At 38.3% G+C, this 2,098-nt stretch overlaps 1 protein-coding gene and 1 non-coding gene across 3 annotated transcripts in view; both read right to left on the reverse strand.

Annotated features, from left to right (window-relative positions):
* PAFAH1B1 (platelet activating factor acetylhydrolase 1b regulatory subunit 1) overlaps positions 1 to 2,098 on the reverse strand; it is a 107,811-nt gene that overhangs the window by 31,808 nt on the left and 73,905 nt on the right. The gene's annotated exons all lie outside the window — the stretch shown is intronic.
* Positions 1,891 to 1,992, reverse strand: LOC119473174. Its single transcript, XR_005202378.1, has one exon. It is a non-coding gene; the product is annotated as a small nucleolar RNA U13 (small nucleolar RNA).

Below are 2,098 nucleotides of genomic sequence, written 5' to 3' on the forward strand. Positions count from 1 at the left end.
AAAAGAAAGACAAAAAAAAAAAAAAAAAAAAAAAAAAAAAAAAAAAAAAAAAAAAAAAAACATGGAAAGAAAAAAGGAAAAAGGAAGAAGGGATGAGGGCCTGTTTATATTCCCAGTTTTATATAGGGAATATAAAAGAAGGTTAAGTTACATATGGTCCCTTGCCTTTGAGAATCTTGTAAACCTATCTAAGGAGCAAAATGAAAGCTACTGAAGTATATGAAATTTAATTCAAAAATGAAAGAAATGAGATTGAATGGAAAAATCTTTTTTTTTTTTTTTAAAAGACAGGGTTTCACCATGTTGGTCAGGCTGGTCTTGAACTCCCAACCTCAGGTGATCCGCCCGCCTTGGCCTCCAAAGTGCTTGGATTACAGGTGTGAGCCACCACGCCTGGCCGGAAAAATCTTTTTATAAAGGCAAGATGTGAGGCCTTAAAAGAAACAGTAGGTATTACCTAGGCAGGAAGCTGAGGTGGACCAGTGAACAAGAATGGTATATTATGGAGATCTCAATGTTTATCTAAAAGCATATGATCAAGCTCAATATTCTTGGCCAGGCCCGGTAGCTCGTGCCTGTAATCCTAGCACTTTGGGAGGCTGAGGTGGGTAGATCACTTGAGTTCAGGTGTTTGAGACCAGCCTGGCCAACATGGTGAAACCTCATCTCTACTACAAATACAAAGATTAGCCAGGCTCAGGGGTGCCCACCTGTAATCCCAGCTACTCGAGAGACTGAGGCAGAAGAATCACTTGAACCTGGTAGGTGCAGTATTGCAGTGAGCCAAGATGGTGCCACTGCACTCCAGCCTAGGTGGCACAGTGAGACTCTATCTCAAAAACAAAAACAAATTCAACATTCTTCCTTTTAAAACATTCCTTATTAACGGAAAGGTTTTCATTAAGAATATTTATTAGCATCGAAAAAAACCTCTCAAATCTTCAACTAATAAATCTAAGAGTTAATGGCAGAGCACTAGAAACACTTGTGCTAAAGAACAGGACAAAGATGCTATAATCATTACTATTACTTAAAACTGTCTAAAAGCAATTGATCTAAATATCAGATCAAAAATATCAGAAATCAGGTGGTATTAAAATAATAAGAGAAATGGTTAAATGGACAAACAGACTATGTAGGACATTCAAGGCAAGAAAAAGCAATTTCATGAAAGCAGTAATTTTAAAAAACCTATTTATCAGAAAAGTCAGAAGTACAGAGGCAGATTACATGAAACAGCAAACTAAACGGAGGAAGACCACTGTACAGTTAAGTCAAGCCCTAAAAAATAATGAAGATCCCTTAAAATCAGGTCATATTTGTAATAGTCATCCCCAGAATTATCTGGTAGCTTCCAATTGTTGATGGTGCAGTTTTTACTCTGCACTCAACAGCAGGATATTCAATTATCTACAATACTGCTAATAATGGATTTATTTTTTAGAATTAGGATAGGTCAAGTCATAGTAGATGGTTGTCATTCCACTGCCACCTGATGAATCATTTACTTGTCCTGGGCCCCCCTTTCCTCACTCTTTAAAAAAAAAAAAAAAAGAGAGAGAGATGAGGGCTTGCTCTGTTGCCCAAGCTGGAGTGCAGTGGCACAATCATGGCTCCTGGGCTCAATGGATGCTCCTGCTTCAGCCTCCTGAGTAGCTGAAACTATAGGCACATGCCACCAAGAATGGTTATTATTTTTTTTTTAAGTAGAGATAGGGTCTCAATATGTTGCCAAGACTGGCCCTTTCTTCACTCTTAAATACCTAGTTGCATCCCATCCTTCAGCTGACCTCCAACTCTACACAGAAAATAAGGAGCTACTCAGCATATACCATTCTTAATGTAGTTACTTGTATTTGTGGCACTGCTTTCCTCTTCTATTTTTTTTCGCATCAGTCAGGTAGTGTGCCGACATCATAACAAGGTTTGAGGGTGGCACATCTTACACGTGTGTGAACACCCAATCATTACACTTATGAACTACAAAAGAATCTGCTTTCCTCTTTTTTTTTTTTTTTTTTTTTTTTTTTTGAGATGAAGTTTCACTCTGTTGCCCAGGCTGGAGTGCAATGGCACAATCTCGGCTCACTGCAACCTC

This window comes from Cebus imitator, unplaced genomic scaffold (genome assembly GCF_001604975.1).
Source record: "Cebus imitator isolate Cc_AM_T3 unplaced genomic scaffold, Cebus_imitator-1.0 Scaffold136, whole genome shotgun sequence".
Lineage (NCBI taxonomy): Eukaryota > Metazoa > Chordata > Mammalia > Primates > Cebidae > Cebus > Cebus imitator.